Here is a 16,509-nt window from a genome sequence, read left to right on the forward strand (position 1 = left end):
GAAAAATACAGCAAGACTCATAATAATAAAGCTCCCAAGAATCCAAGACAAGGAAAAAATAATGAAGTTGACAAGAGGGAAGAAACAGATAACATATAAAGGAAAACCAATCAGTCTGACATCAGACTTCTCTGAAGAAACACAGTGGTCAAGGAGAGAGTGGAGGGACATAGTTAACAGACTCCAGACAACAAATGCCAACCAAGAATACTCTATCCTGAAAAGCTTTCCTTCCTCTATGAAGAAAGAATATGGACCTTCCCAGAAAAACAGAAACTCTGGAAATTCATTATAACTAAACCCACACTCCAAAAAATACTATAAGGAGTCCTAAAGCCAGAACCAACAGAGGGATGAATAAGAATAAAACAAGAAAAAAAATTAAAAAAAATAAAAAATAAATAAATAAAGCCAGATAAATAAATAAATAAAACCAGAAAAAGACAAACAAAATGGCAAATACAGACATCAACATATTAATATTAACTCTAAATGTAAATGGAATAAACTCTTCAATAAAAAGACATGAGTCACAGGCTGGATTAAGAAACAAAACTCAACCTTTTGCTGTTTCCAGGAAACTCACTTAACTACAAAAGATAAAAATTGATTAAAAGTAAAAGGATGGAAAACAATCCTACACACAAATGGACCAAAAAATAAGGCAGGAACAGTTATGCTTATATCAGATAAAACAGATTTCAAACTCAAAAAGGTAAAAAGAGACCCAGACAGTCACTACATTATGATCAAAGGGACAATAATTCAAGAATAAATAACACTCATTAACATATACTCACCAAAGGAAGGAACACCAAAATATATCAGAGAACTATTATCATCTCTGAAAACAGACATCAGAAGTAGGTGACTTCAACACACCACTATCAATGATGGATAGATCAACAAGACAAAAAAAAAAAAAGTAAGGACATCAAAGCTCTAAATAAGGATCTAGACCTCATGGGCTTAACAGACATCTATAGAACACTGAACCCAAAAAAAAAAAATCTGAATACACATTTTTCACAATCACACACGACTATTCTCTTGTATGACAAGGCCATTCTCCAGGATCAATCACATACTGGGACACAAAAAAAAAACATCAATAGATACACCAGGATTGAAATCATACTAACCATCTTCTCTGACCATGAAGGCATGAAAATAGAAATAAATCATAAAAAGAAGGCAAGGAACCCTCCCACCTCATGGAGATTGACCCCACATTACTGGAAGACCACTGGATTAATGAGATAAAAGAAGAAACGAAAAAAGTACTTTGAAGGCCTGCCTGGTAGCAAAAAGGAATTGGCACAAACTATGAAGCAGTCCGAAGTCACAGCAGCACTAGTTCCATCCCCGGTCAGGGAGCTATTTAAATGGTGCCACAGACCTCTCCTGGCTTGCCCACTGCTCCCCTCAGCAGTGTACATCAGTTGATATGCCTGTTCTGTTCCCCATTCTGTCTCTGGTGAATCCTCTCACCCCTCATACCTCTGGACTGTACCCCAGCTCTTAAATGCATAAATAAATCAATCTTTAAAAGAATAAATGAAATAAGGGGCTTCCCAGGCGGCACAGCAGTTGAGCACTGGGTCGCGAAGCTGCCCACAGCCTCTGCAACACTGGTTCAATCCCCGGACAAAGGATGAGGGTCCCACATGCCACAGACCTCTCCTGCCACCTCTCCTGCCACCCTCAGCAGTACACTTCGTTGGTCTGCCTGCTCTGCTCTGCTCTGCTCTCCGCTCTGCCTCTGGTGAATTCTCTCACCATCCTGCGCTTCTGACTGTACCCAGTGCTTGTATAAATAAATAAAATATAATATTAAAAAAAAGAATAAATAAAATAAAAATTAAAAAAAAATGCTTTGAGGTGAATGACAAGGAGGACACCAATTCCCTAAATGTATGGGATGCAGCAAAAGCAGTAATAAGAGGAAAATATGCAGCAATAAAGGCTCACATCAACAAACAATAAACAACCTAATGTCACATCTCAAAGGACTAAAAAATGAACAACAAAAAACCCTAAAAGCAGTAAGAAAGGAAATAATAAAAATCAAAGCAGAAAAAAATGAAATAGAAACTAAAAATAAAAAATCCAAAATATCAGTGAAACCAAAATTTGGTTCTTTGAAAAAATAAATAAAATAGACACATCCTTAGCCAGGCTCACAAAGGAAAAACAGGAGAAAGCACAAATAAATAGGATCACAAATGAAAGAGGAGAAATCACAACAAACACAGCAGAAATCAAAAGAATAATCAGTAACTACTATGAACAGTTATACGCAAACAAGCTCAACAATCTAGACGAGACAGACAAATTCATACAACTCTACAATCACCCAAAGCTAGAAAAAGAAGACATAGAATACCTAAACAGACCAATTACAAGCAGTGAATTTGAAATGGTTATCAAAACCCTCTCCAAACACAAAAGCCCAGGACCAGATGGATTTACAAATGAATTCCACCAAACAGTCAGAAACAAATTAGTGCCTATCCTTCACAAACTCTTTCAAAAAATTGAGAAGGAAGGGATAACACCAAACACATTCTATGAAGCCAAAATTACACTAATACCAAAACCGAACAAGGACAACACAAATAAAGAAAACTACAGGCCAATCTTTCTAATGAACACTGATGCAAAAACCCTGAATAAAATTTTAGCTATCAGAATCCAACAATGTATCTATAAAATAATTCACCATGGCCAAGGATGATTCAACATCTGAAAATCAATCAATGCAATCCAACACATCAACAAAAATAAATATAAAAAAACATATGATAATATCAATTAGATGCTGGGAAAGCTTTCAACAAAGTACAGCACCCATTTATGATAAAGGCCCATGAAATTCTTGGGATACAAGGAACATACCTCAACATCATAAAGGCCATGTATGACAAGGCCACAGCCAGCATCATTCTTCATGGTGAAAAGTTGAAAGCATTTACGTTAAGGTCTGGAACAAGACAAGGATGTCCACTGTCACCACTCTTTTCAATATAATACTGGAAGTCCTATGCAGAACAATAAGACAAGAGAAAGACATGCAAGGAATCCAAATAAGGAAGAAAGAAGTCAAACTATTACTATTCACAGATGATATGATATTATACATAGAGAACCCCCAAAACTCCACAAAAAAAAAAGCTAATCAAACTAATCAATCAGTTTAGCAAAGTAGCAGGACACAAAATCAACATGCAAAAATCAGTAGCCTTCCTATACATAAACAATAAATCTGAAGAAAATGAAATAAAAAAAAACATCCTTCTTATTATTGAAACAAAAAAAAATAAATTAAATACTTGGGAATAAACCTAAAAAAAGAGGTAAAGGACCTATACAAAGAAAACTATAAAACAGTTTTAAAAATAGAAGAAGACACAAAGAAATGGAAAGACATCCCCTGCTCATGGATTGGAGGAATAAACATTATTAAAATGGCCATCCTACCAAAAGCAATATACAGATTCAATGCTATTCCAATCAAAATCTCAATGTCATTCTTCAAATAAATAGAACAATTATTGATGAAATTTATATGGAATCACAAATAAATCCCAAATAGACAAAGCTCTCCTGAAAAAAAAAAAAAGAAGGGAATGGAGGCATCACACTCCCAGACTTCAAACTATACTACAAAGCCATAATCATCAAAACTGCATGGTATTGGAACAAGAACAGACACATAGATCAAAGGAACTGAATAGAAAATCCAGAAATAAGCCCACAGATTTATAGTCCACTAATCTTTGACAAAGGAGCAAAGAATATGCAATGGAACAAAGAAAGTTAGTTCAACAAATGGTACTGGGAAAACTAGGTCATTACATGCAAAAGAATGAAGCTTGACTACTGCCTCACAACATGCACAAAAACCAACTCAAAATGGATTAAAGAACTAGACATAAGACCTGAAACCTTAAAATACATAGAAGGACATAGAGCAGAAATACTACATGACATACACCTCGATAACATCTTTAAAGATGCATCACCCAAAGTAGTGATAGCAAAGGCAAAGGTAAACAGCTGAGACTACATCAAATTAAAGTGCTTCTGCACAGCAAAAGATACAGTAAACAAATCAAACAGACAGGCCACTGACTGGGAGAGAATTTATGCACACAATATGAATGATAAGGGACTGATCACAAAATCTACAAAGAGCTGAAGAGTCTCAACAAAAACAAAGTAAATAACCCAGTCAAAAATGGGCAGAAGAGCTAAAAAGGAACTTCTCCAAAGAGGAAATGTGAATGGCCAACTGGCATATGAAAAAATGTTTAGCATCACTTGTAATCAGGGAACTACAAATCAAAACTACAATGAGATACCATCTTAAAACAGTGAGAATGGCACATATTAAAAAAAACTAGCAACAACAAATGTTGGCAAGTATGTAGTGAACAAGGAACTCTCCTATCACTGCTGGTGGGAGTGCAAACTGGTGCAACCACTATGAAGAGCTGTCTGGAGATTCCTCAACCTGCTAAAGATGGAGCTTCCATATTGTCCAGCAATTCCACTCCTAGGTATATACCCAAAGTACACAGAAACATTAATTCAAAAGGGTACCTGCACTCCTATGTTTATAGCAGCACTATTTACAATAGCTAAGCTATGGAAACAACCCATATGCCCAACAATAGATGACTGGATCAAGAAGATGTGGTATATATACACAATAGAATAATACTCAGCTATCTAGAAAGATAACTTATGCAATTTGCAGCAACATGGATGGAGCTGGAAGGGATCATAATCAGTGAAACAAGCCAGAAAGAAAAAGAAAAATACCGGATGGTCTCACTCATAGCAGGAATTTAGAAAACCTAAATAAGAGAACAGGAAAAAGACTAATTAAAATAAAGTAAAAATTAAAATCAACAAGCAACTCTAAACCATAGACACACTAAGGGGGTGGGAGGGTAGGAGAAATTACAGTCAAAATAAGGGATGTGGGAATTGTATGGGGATTATAACCAAGATGGAAATGCATACATTGAGCAAAAATGAAAAATGATGTAAAATATATTAAATAAATAAATAAATAAATAATCCATTGCAAAATGCAGTTTGTGTGTTTTAGTGCTAGTGCCCTGTCTGAAGTGACATTTTTTATGTTATATCATTTAACAATATAGGTTGAATTTTTATGTTATACCATTTAACAATATGCTAGTAGTGAAAAGTATTTACTAGGGTAACAAATGCACCTCTTATTAAGTTATGGTAACACTTGAAATGTTCATTAAGCTGAACAATCCAACAAAAAAATATTCTAACCCAGTCAGAAACTTCCCTAGTACGTTAGTGTGTCTCTTAGGGACAAAACATTGTGTAATATGCTGCTATTAAAAATGACTGTGAGTCACCATGCACAAAAAGCAACTCAAAATGGATTAAAGAACTAGATATAAAGCCTGACACCATAAAATGTATAGAAGGAAATATAGGTAAAACACTACATGACATACACCTCAGTAACATCTTAAAAGACAAATCACCCAAAGTAGTGACAGTGAAGGAAAGGATAAACAGCCTGGACTACATCAAATTAAAGAGTTTCTGTACAGCAACCAAAACAAAGAGACACTACACTGTTTGGGAGAAAATTTTTGCACACAACACTAATGATAAAGGACTAATCACAAATATCTACAAATAGCTGAAGAGTCTCAACAAAAACAAAGTAAATAACCCAGTCAAAAGATGGGCAGAAGAGCTAAAAAGAAACTTCACCCAAGAGGAAATGCAAATGGCCAACAGGCATATGAAAAAAATATTCAACATCACTAGTAATCATGGAAGTGCTAATCAAAGCTATGAGATACCATCTTATACCAGTGAGAATGACACATTAAAAAAAGAAAAAAACTAGCAACAACAAATGTTGGCAAGATGTGGAGATAAAGGAACCCTCCTGCACTGCTGGTGGGAATGCAAACTGGTGCAACCACTATGGAGAGCTGTGTGGAGATTCCTCAACCTGCTAAAGATGGGGCTTCCATATGATCCAGCAATTGCACTCCTAGGTATTTACCCAAAGGACTCAGAAACATTAATTCGAAAGGGCACATGCACCCCTATAGCAGCACTATAGCAGCACTATTTACAATAGGTAAACTAAGGAACAATGCAAATGCCCAAAAATAAATGCCTGGATCAAGATGTGGTACATATATACAATGGAATATTGTTCAGCAATCAAAAAATATAAACTCATGCAATTAACAGCAATATGGATGGAGCTGGAAGGGATCATGCTCAGCAAAATAAGCCAGAAAGGAAAAGAAAAATACCTGATGATTTCATTCATAGCAGGAATTTAGAAAACCTAAATAGGAGGCCAGGAAAAAGACTAATTATAATAAAGTAAAAATCAATAAGCAACTATAAACCAGAGACACACTATGGGGGGGTGGTGGGGAGAAGGGAGTAGGATCAAAACAAGGGGTGTGGGAATTATATGGGGACTATAAGCAAGATGAAAATGAATACATTGTACAATAATGAAAAATGATGTAAATATATATAAAATAAAATTGTAAAAAGGAGAAAAAATGGTTGTAAGAATTTTTCTTAATATAATAAATAACAACATGTGAACAATAAAAGATCATTGAGAGAATAAATTGTGCTAAGAGCTAGTTGTAACTTCTATTAAGAAATTTTCACAGAAAGAATGTTTTACAGAAAGGTTTATGAAATAGGTACATGTCCACATAAATAATTTTTAAGTATCTCTATTTAAATATATATATAGTAGAACATACAGACAGTATAAAATCATTAAGGGATGCTTGAAGAACATTATCAACAAAACAAAATAAGTCAGAAGAGAAAGATAAAAACCAGATGATTTTACTCATATATGGAATGTAATGAAATAGATAGAACAAAACCAAAAGAAACCCTAGAAATACACTGCAGAATCGAGGCTACCTAAAAGGGTGGGTGGCTTTTGGAATAAAGATGGTGGATCAGACACAATGTTCTATGGTGGAGATTTATTTTTGCTTTGATGGTGGGTAATGTGTGGTAACCTAAATTTGAAATATTGTGAACAGTGTTGTAACCCAATGTTAACTCAACTTTTAAAAAAAATGTTGCAATTAAAAAAGAACACAATCCCATTTACAATAGTAACACAATGAATAAAATGTCTAAAAAATATTAGTATATATTCTATTTCTATTCCTGTTTCTACCTGAAAAATTCTTTTTTTAATGGTTCATTTATTTATGCATACAAGTACTGGGGTACAGCCCAGAGTGGTGGGGGGTTAAGAGAATTCACCAGAGACAGAGTGGGGAACAGAATAGGTTGATTGCCTGAAATACACTGCTTAGGGGAATAGCAGATGAGTCAGGAGAGGTCTGCTGTGCCATGTGGGTCACCTCCCTGGCTAAGGATCTAACTCTTGCTATAATGGCTGGGGATAGTTTCATAGTGCTGCATCTTAACCCCTTGTGCCACCAGGGAGACCCCTCTACTTGAACATTTGCAGTGATGGCTATAAGTTAAACCACTAATAAAAAGTCTTTTCATTCCCTAAATGAAATATCTCCCATTTTCTAAATTTTCATAACCACGATTGGGCAGTAAATGAACATTATCAGCATTATCCATTGTCCCGACCCGCGGGATTCGGAGGCACGAAAAGAGAAGGGCTGAGGATTGAAATGAGGGGCTTGACAACTTGACGCTAGCGTTTGCTTCTTTATTTTTCCTTTTCCTCTACGCAGTCTCTCTCCTTCTCCTCCACGCAGTCTCTCTCCTTCTCCTCCACGCAGTTTCTCTCCCTATCCTCTACGCAATCTCCCTCCTTCTCCTCCACACAGTCTCTCCCGTGGTTCCCTTCCTATCCCCCCTCGCTCCTCTCTCGTACCTCTCTGTCCCAAGTGCTCTTTCGGACGCGCAGTGGTTTCTCCGAAAGCGAAACAGAAACCGAAACCTAACTTCGGAGCATGCGCAACACGGTGCATGCTCCATGCGGCTCCGGACATTTGCGAGCATGCGCAATACGGCGCATGCTCCATGCGGCTCCGGACATCTCCCCCTTTTTTCTTTTAAATGAGATACCTGGCCTGTCTTAGGTTGGCATATCCCGTAACCAGCCTTACCCGTCTTTGCTAATCCGGCGCACTTGGTCTGGACCGCTGTCTTAGGTTGGTCTGGACGGGCTACGCTCTTACCCGTCTTTGGCTCACAGGTTCTCTAGGGCTAAGTTGACCCATCCGGATGCTACTGGGGAGTCCTGGTCAAGTACCATGGCACCAAGTACCTGCCTGACCACAATAGCACGTTTTTTGTTTCGCTTCCGTAGCCGATGGAGAAACCATATGCCGAATGCACAAACAGTAACTCTGGGAGGAGTCCTCTAAACCAGGCAATGAGACCCTTACTCGAAACAGGGTAACCCAAGTGTTGTTAACAGTTATGAGCTGTCTCGCCAGTTGAGAGGTCAGGTTCAGGAGCTGGTGGTTCTAAGGTCCTCTGATTACACTATTTAACCTATTTTCTTCCATAAACATATTTTTCACCATAACAGGAATTACACAAATAAAACTGTACAAAAAGTTACAATGCATGTGAGTGGTTAACAAAAGTGTGTCTATCTCTTCTTACATGAGCTAACTGCTGACTAAGCATAAAAAGTCCATTTTGCAAATGTCCATTCATATATTACTGTGTTGACAACGCAGAAGCAATACCGGCAGCTAAATTGTCCATAGTGTCTGTATTTACAGCAGCTTAAGTGACAGCAACGGCAGCAGCAGCCGCAGCCGCGGCCTCTGCTATTGAAACGGCAACAATAGCTGCAGTGATGCTAAAATCATGTCTCCTCCTAGGTAGAACAGGGGAAAGGTGTGCAGAAACATCCACGGGCATGACTAAAATAGAAGGTAGACAACGATCATCGCTCTCTCTGCACTCCGGGCCCAGGAGGCAGAGAGGGGGCAAGTCTCCGCTGAACAGCTCAACCCAGTGGCATCTCCTGCATTATTGGGGAGGACAAAAAAGAAAGGAGGGGACAGACAGACAGCAGCAGACAAACTCTATAATCTATTATTCTGAATACTAACAAATTATTCAATGGTAGAACTAATGTTTACAGAATAAATGCCATTAAATATTTTCACCTCACCCTGGCCCAACGGGGCACTATCCAATGGCTTGGAAGCCAGACCAATAGTAAGATTAGTGGCAAATACTTGTGGAAAAGTGGAATCATGATGATCAATGAGGAGCAAAAACAGCAGCTGATGCACAATCGCCCATCGTACTAACATCTGGGATGCTTGTGTCATCAATGTTAGCAGGGTCAGGTATATTGACAAACCGAACCAATCGAGCAGGAACCCATCGGGGTGCTTCTGCATCCTGTGGGAAAAGACAAATGCTGCCTGGCAGCTGTATTAATACTGGCACGGGTGGTTGCCACTCATTATTAACTGGGTCCTTCCATCTCGCTTGCAGCATCGTGACCTGCCGAGGGTCTGGCGACCAGTGCCGATCAGCAGCTGACCGCCCCTGAGTATCTAGGGTCAAAAAATTAAGGGTAAAGAGAGCTGTAGTCAAACGGTCCCTGGGGGAGTGTTCTCGGAGGTGGCGCAGGAGGTGGCTCCCCAGGTGTTTTCCATCTCCTTTTACGCTTCCTTGGCTTATAACAACTGAGACCTTTCTCATCCTGTTCCTCCTCTCCTCCCGACTCATGGGTAGAATCATCTGGAGAAGGGACTGTTGTTATTTTTTGAGTAGAGGAAGGGTGACTTACCGATGTAGAACTCTTAATGGAACTTCTATCTTCTTCCTCCATTTGTCTCGCTGTCCTGACGGCCTCAGTGGCTAACTGAGTGGCAGCAGTGCCACCGGCATTAAGAGCATCTCCCACCACTCTCCAGACCGTCAAAGTAGTGCCAGGAAGAGACTCAAGGCCATATAATTGCTGATGCAAGACAATATCTCCTTTCACCTTATTCCAATTGTCACTATCGACCTGATCCTGCTTCAGAAACCATTTACTAGTAATACTAAGGGTCTCTACAAATCCTTTAAGAATTTTTCTACTGAGAGGAACCCCAAACTCTTTTAGAAGAGCTTCCAGGGAAATAACTAACTGCCCCTTGGACATTGAATTGCCCATGATCCCAGCTACCTTACCTTACTTTACTTTACTTGCCGGCTCACCACAGTTGGTCCTTCAGCGGTTCCTTCATTCTTTTTCGTGCCCCACGTTGGGCGCCACCTGTCCCGACCCGCGGGATTCGGAGGCACGAAAAGAGAAGGGCTGAGGATTGAAATGAGGGGCTTGACAACTTGACGCTAGCGTTTGCTTCTTTATTTTTCCTTTTCCTTCACTTTTACATGTTTTTTTCCTTTCCCTGTCCTACTACCTTCCCTGGCTTTCTCTATGCTCCTCTCTCAGTACATTTCTCAGTATCCTCTCTCAAAGTCTCTACACAGTATCCTTTCCACAGTCTCCCTCTCGAGGTCTCCTCGCCTCATCCTCTACGCAGTCTCCCTCCTTCTCCTCCACACAGTCTCTCCCGTGGTTCCCTTCCTATCCCCCCTCGCTCCTCTCTCGTACCTCTCTGTCCCACGTGCTCTTCCGGACACGCAGTGGTTTCTCCGAAAGCGAAACAGAAACCGAAACCTAACTTCGGAGCATGCACAACACGGCGCATGCTCCATGTGGCTCTGGACATTTGCGAGCATGCACAACACGGCGCATGCTCCATGCGGCTCCGGACAATCCATTATACATCTCATTTATGCTGAGGATTATCATCAATCCTTTTAATCAAAGCATGTATAACATAAAAGTTGAAACCCTTTTTAGGCATGAGAATAAGGGTCACATGTTTTCATGCACATATATGCATATACTTCATCCTTCTCTTGATTACCTGGAAGAGAACTTCAGTAGAGTCACCTTTAATACAGTTATCTGAAAGAAAGTTGAATAACAGAATGATCATGAATCTTGTTTTCAGGTATCAGCATAAAGTCTACTACTAATGAGTAGCAGGTTATTATATTTTTTCCATTTTATTCACTCTGCTTATATTGTCAGTTAGTTATTGCTTTATAACAAGTCATTCTAAAATTGAATAGTTTAATGTTTTTCATTCTTTAATGGGTCTATAGAGTTTAGAGGTGTTCTGATATCTGTTGGTCCCCTTATGAGTCCATAGTCAAGCATTGGATTAGATGGGGTGTCTCTGCTGTTCTTGATGAGAGAAGTTTATTTATTAGGGCTCAACTACTGTGGTTGATCTAAGGAAAACTTGTTGAGACAGGCCTTCCTGGATTTGTTCTCATGGTTCACCCACGGTTCTGAGAGAGAACAACATCAATGCACCAGAGGAAATTTTATAGTATTAAATGCTTATAATAGAAAAAAAAAGCCTTCAAATTAATAAGTTTCTACAGAAGAAACTAGACAAATGAGAGTAAATTAAACACATAGCACAAACTGATAAGCACAAAAATTGAAGAAACATAAAGTGGAAAAGTCAACAAAACTTAAATCTAATTCTTTGAAATAACTGATGATTGATTAAAGTCTAAGCTAGACTGACCAATAGAAAAAGGAGGGAAGACTCAAATTGCTAACATCAGGAATGAAAGATGGTGATTACCGTTTGAATTGTAGATATTAAAGAGCTAATAAGAGTATTAGAAACTATCTTATGTCCATAAATTTAACTAAGGCATGAAATTGAACAACTGACTCCAAGATATTAACTGAAAAAATACTTACACACAAATAGCTTATCACATATTGATATAAATTCCTAATATGAGTTTAGTTAAAAACCTACCAACTTGCAAAACTTCAGACACAGGTGTATTTATTGGTGAAGTTCCCCAATTATTTAAAGAAGAAATAATAACAATGATATATGCTCTTTTCCTGAAAGATACTACTAAGAAAATAAAAAGAGAAGCCAAAGACTATGGAAAATGTTTACATAATTAACAATGATTTACATCAGAAATAGTAAAAGTATGTCTAGAACTCAGTGATTAAAAACTTGCATAACCTGGGCCTCCCTGGTGGCGCAGTGGTTGAGCGCTGGGCTGTGAAGCTGCCTGCAGCCTCTGCAGTGCCAGTTCAATCCCCCACCACAGGGCGAGGGTCCCACATGGCGAGCAGACCTCTCCTGCCACCCACTGATCCCCTCAGCAGTATACCTCGGTCCTTCTGCCTGTTCTGCTCTCTGCTCTGGCGCTGGTGAATTCTCTTACCCTCCTGCACTTCTGAATGTACCCAGTGCTTGTATAAATAAATAAATAAATCTTAAAAAAAAAAACTTGCACAAACTAATTCAAACTAATGATCAAAAGAATTGATTAGATACTTTACCAAAAAAAGACATGGTGATAGTCCAAAACACATGAGTAGATATTCAACATTATTCATTATCAAGCGACATATATTAAAACCACATTAAGAGGAGACATCATCAACATGGCAGGGAAAGGACGCTGGGATCAAATTCACCCATAAAAACATCCAATATGGAGAAATAACTGTAAAACCCCAGCAGAATTTGGAGGCATTAGACATACTTGGCAGCAGACTGCTGAGAGAATTTGTAAAGATGGGGGGAAGGGAAAAAAAGAAAATCATGGGACCACTGCTCCCCTCCCAGACCCACAAAGACGTCTTAACACCTAGAAGTAAAGGTGGAAAAGTTGCAAGACAAGAAACCAGGAGAATCCTAAGGCATAGGAGGGTTCTGGACAACAAAATGTAGGCAATCGGGGCCTCCCCACAAACGTAAAGCTCTGTGAGCAGCCCCCTTAAGGTGGCGCCTCCCTCCCCCCACCATCAGCTCCTGGAGACCAGAGTTAACATTTAACCTGCCAGGCAGGGGCACTTACAAAGGAAGGACATCAGACTGGCCTGGCACATTTATGCAGGAAGGACATCGGGGGGCGCATAGCAGGGCTGGTCCCTACATTGAGGGTCTCTTGGTTCCCCAAACCCTCAGGTGAGGGAGGATACAGGAGCCCAACACTCACCCAACTTCCTCATGGGCACAGAAGTTGTGTCTATCCTCCCACATCCACAGCTGCAGTTCTTTTTGCACTGTCCAAGCTTGGTAGGTTTGTTTTTTGTTTTTTTCTTTTTCTTTTTCTCTCCTGCGGGACGCCAAACTCACTGGGAAACAGCAGAGCCCTGAGAAGTATTCTCCCTGCCCCCATCCGTTTATGTGTTTGTTTATTAGCTAGTTAATTGTTATCTGTTTCCCTCTCTTTATTTCTGTTTTCTGATTCTTCTATCTTTCTTCTTTCTCTCTTTTACATCACCATCACCACTTTCTCTTCTCCTTCTGCTACATTCCCTCCTCCTCCTTCTCCTTTTTCCTTGTCCCCCTATTTAGACCCTTCTTCTCTCACCTTTGTTCCTTCTACATTTCCCTTTCATACACTTCCTTCTTCTTATCCCTTCTTCCTGTCCTCATTCTCTTTTGATCCCAGTATTTTTCTGAGACACACCTAGAGGGTCCTAGCATTTCAACAGAGAAATACATCCCACCCAAACAGCAGGCAACTCCCAATGTACCTGGCCTCAGCATGTGTCTAGAGGTGCAATATTCCACATAAGACTCTCAACTACCACAGGCTGAGACATTGGGTCTCATCCTATGCACTGGGTACCAGAAAACAGGGGCTCTGGTGCAAAACACAGCTCAGAACAACAGCTACCATAATAGAAGAGTGTCTAGGTATGTACCCAGCCACACCAGCTCAGACACTAGGTAGACACATCCATGCCTGAGCAAGAGAAATCATGAGTCATGCCCACCAGTCATGCCCACCAGCAGCAGTGGTACAGTGTCACCATGAACAGAACATATCTGAAGGCAAACAATGGGAAGAAAGAAAATTACTAATATCAAGCAGGTCCTTCTGAGAAAAATACACCACAGAAAGAAAGTCTGGTTAACCAGAAGCTGCTAACATAGATGTGGAAGACTATCTACACCTAACAAACAAAGAATTTAAAAAAGCCATAATGAAAATAATGAAAGAATTAAGAGAAAACTCAGAAAGAGATAAGAATATAATCAATGAACTGAGGAAGAAAGTAATGGAAATGGAGGATATCCACATTAGCAGAGGAGCTCAAGAATTTGGGGAAAAGCCATGAAAATAGAATGGAAGAAATGGAGGAACAATTCAGTACTCTCAAAGATACAGACATAAAAAGAACCAAAAAGAAAAAGGAAAGAGAGGCACGAATAAAAAGGAATGAAAAAACACTTCAGGAAATAGTGGACATCGTGATGAAAGGAAATATAAGAGTCATAGGAATTCCAGAAGGTAAGTAGAGAGATAAGGAAACTGAGAAAATATTTAAGGAGATAATTGAAGAGAACTTCCCAAGCATGAAGACAGAAATGAAAATAGGCATACAAGTAGCTAGAAGAACACCAAATCACCTCAATGAAAGGAAAACTACACAAGACACATAATAGTAAAGTTTCCAAAGGTCCAAGGCAAGGAAAAAAATAATGAAACTGACAAGGGCAAAGAAACAGAAAAACTTATATAAAGGAAAACCAATTAGGTTGACATCAGACTTCTCAGAAGATACACTATAGGCAAGAAGGACCTACTAAACATAGAGCTTCCATATGATCCAGCAATTCCACTCCTAGGTATTTACCCAAAGGACACAGAAACATCAATTCCAAAGAGCACCTGCACTCCTATGTTTATAGCAGCACTGTTTACAATAGCTAAGCTTTGGAAACAACCCAAATGCCCAAAAATAGATGACTGGATCAAGAAGATGTGGTACATATATACCATGGAATATTACTCAGCATTCAAAAAAGATAAACACATGCAATTTGCAGCAACATGGATGGCACTGGAAGGGATCATGCTCAGCGAAATAAGCCAAAAAGAAAAAGAAAAATACCGGATGGTCTCACTCATAGCAGGAATCTAGAAAACTTAAATAAGGGACCAGGAAAATGAATATAAGAAAGTGAAAATCAAAATCAACAAAAAAACTATGAACCAGAGACACTTTTTGGGGGGTGGGGCGGGAGGGGAAGGATTGGGGTCAGAATGGGGCGTTTGCAATTGTATGGGGGAATATAAAAATAAAATTTAATATTTAAAAAAAAAAAAAAAAAATAAAACTTGGATTCCTTTACTGTAAAAAAAAAAAAAAAAAAAAAAAAAAAAAAAAAAGAAGAGAATGAAGTGACATATTTAACAAACTCCAAATCAACAAATTCCAACCAAGAATACTCTATCCCACAAACCCTCCTTCCTCTATGAAGGGAAAAATAAAACTATCTCAGATAAACAAAATCTCAATGAATTCACTACTACCAAACCCCCACTCAAAAAATAAATAAATAAATATTACAAGAAACCCTAAAGCCAAACTAACTAAAGAATGGATAGGAAGATCAGAATATGGTAAGGAATAGAATCACAAAAAGGTAAACAAAATGGCTAATATGAATGTCAGTGCTTCAACATTCAATGTTAAAGTAAACGGACTAAACTCATCAATAAAAACATGCAGGGGTCCTCCCAGGTGGCGCAAGCAGTTGAGCGCCGCACTGTGAAGCTGTCCGCAGCCTCTGTAGCTTGGGTTCAATCCCAGCCAGCCAGCGAGAATCCCACATGGCATGGCAGACCTCTCCTGTCTCACCCTCTGCTCCCCTCAGCAGTGTATTCCATCAGTCTGCCTGCTCTATTCCCCGCTCTGTCTCTGGTGAATCCTCTCACCCTCCCATGCATCTGGCCTGTACAGTTCTTGTATAAATGAATAAATCTTTAAAAATATGCAGAGTACCCAGGATGAAATAAAAAACAGAACCCAACCATTTATTGCCTACAGGAAATGCATTTAACTACAGAAGATAAACATAGATTTTAGATTGAAAGTAAAAGTATGGAAAACAATCCTACAAGCAAATGGACCAAAAAAGACAGCAATAACAGCTACAATTACATCAAATAAAATAGATTTCAAACTAAAAAAAGTGAAAAGAGACATAGATGGCCACTACATTATGACTAAGGGGACACTTTATCAGGAAGACATAACACTCATCAGCGTATACTCACCAAATGAAGGAGCACTAAAATAGATCAGTCAATTATTATCATCTCTGCAAATAGACATTAGAAAATACATGTGTAGTTGATGTCTTCAACACACAACTCTAACCATTGGATACATCAATGAGACAAAAAATAAGCAAGGACACTAGAGCTCTAAGCAAGGATCTACACCTCATGGACTTAACAGACATCTATAGGACACAGCACCCAATGAAATCTGAGTGAACATTTTTCTCATCTGCACAAGGATCATTCTCCAAAATTGATCACATACTGGGATATAAAACAAACATCAACAGATACACCAAGATTAAAATCATACCAACTATCTTCTCTGGCCAAAGAAGCAACAAGCTAGAAATAAAC

At 38.9% G+C, this 16,509-nt stretch overlaps 1 pseudogene; it reads right to left on the reverse strand.

Moving 5' to 3' along the window:
* LOC119242207 (olfactory receptor-like protein OLF4) overlaps positions 1 to 16,509 on the reverse strand; it is a 40,244-nt pseudogene that overhangs the window by 18,387 nt on the left and 5,348 nt on the right.

The sequence above is a fragment of the Talpa occidentalis genome, unplaced genomic scaffold, assembly GCF_014898055.3.
Source record: "Talpa occidentalis isolate TD23 unplaced genomic scaffold, MPIMG_talOcc4v2.1 talOcc4.12, whole genome shotgun sequence".
Lineage (NCBI taxonomy): Eukaryota > Metazoa > Chordata > Mammalia > Eulipotyphla > Talpidae > Talpa > Talpa occidentalis.